We start from the raw sequence: 1,371 nt of genomic DNA, 5'->3' as shown, positions 1-1,371 counted from the left end.
CAGGGTTCTGAATAAAGTGTTTTATTCTGACATTTAATAGGAACACTCCACCTGATGCAGACAACAGTGACAGAAGCAGGCAGACCAGTGAGGAGGCTGTGGCCATAGTCCACACAAGAGATGATGATAGCAGGTTACTCAAATGGGTACAGTGGAGGAGGTGACAACCAGTTGTATTCTGGTAATGCCATGAAGATCTTTTCAGGATCAAACAATACGTACAAACATACTGGTGCATGGGCATAATGATTGATGATATCCAGTAGGAGTTTCAAGGTGACCTTGGGTGAAGAATAATCAAAGCTACATATTGGGTACAATGTACATTACTCATTTGAGAGGTGCACTAGTATCTCAGACTTCACCACTGTGCAATTCATCCATGTAACCAAAAACCACTTGCACTAGCACAGCTATTGAAATAAAAATATATAAATATTTTTTTTAAAATTACCACTCCTTTATGTTTTGGTTTTCAGAAATAAATTTTAAAAAAATTTTAAGAATAATCAAAGCAAAATCAATAGCATCTTTTATCCAGAAAAATAAGAATGAAGAGCAGGAAACGTTAACCTCATGAAGCCCTAAGTCCTATGAGTGGAGATTTTAAGTAACATATTAGAGATCACAGTCCAAAAACGAATCCGTATTAAACTGACTCAGATTATTCATTGTACTTATCACTTGTGTTTGAATAACAATGTTTCTTTTTCTTTTCTGAATTCAAGTTCACAAACTATTTTGAATTTTTGCATGCCAATTATTTCCAGAATGCAGAACTGCTTAGAGGACACAGGTATTACTCAGTGGAGTTACTAAGGTCCCAGCAAATAAGAAAGAACAAGTTGTTTCCTTGTTGTTGGCTCTACAGCTCTGTAGTTTTCCAGACAGAAGGGTGATTTTCAGATTTTCATCCATTATGAAAGTTTTAAAAGATGCTCAGCTGCCCACCAAATCATAGGATGAAGGAAAGGACCTAGCAGAAAGACAGTCACTCTGACTTCCCTTCAATGGGCAGCACCAAAGTCATACTGAACACCAGTTTTTAAAGACTTTTCTGAAAAAAAATAAGAAACACTTAGCCCTTTGCTACCAAGACCTGGTTGAAGAAAATGCTGTTGGTTCCCTGAGGGCTGGCTCTGCCATCTTGTTCATTTCTGCATCCCTGATGTCTAGCACGGTGCCTGGCATATAACAGATGCTCAGTAAACATTTGTTTGAGTGAATAAACAATTCAAGAAGCCAATGGACAAATCTTTCACATCATTCTATCCCTTTATGGAATGTCTATTACAAGTGAAGAATAGCACAATAGCGGTTTTATAATACTCCTCAGGCCCTGAGGCTAACCAGACCTGATTTCAGTCCTCA

Source organism: Chlorocebus sabaeus, chromosome 13 (genome assembly GCF_047675955.1).
Source record: "Chlorocebus sabaeus isolate Y175 chromosome 13, mChlSab1.0.hap1, whole genome shotgun sequence".
Classification (NCBI taxonomy): Eukaryota; Metazoa; Chordata; class Mammalia; order Primates; family Cercopithecidae; genus Chlorocebus; species Chlorocebus sabaeus.
This window is presented reverse-complemented; position numbering follows the sequence as displayed.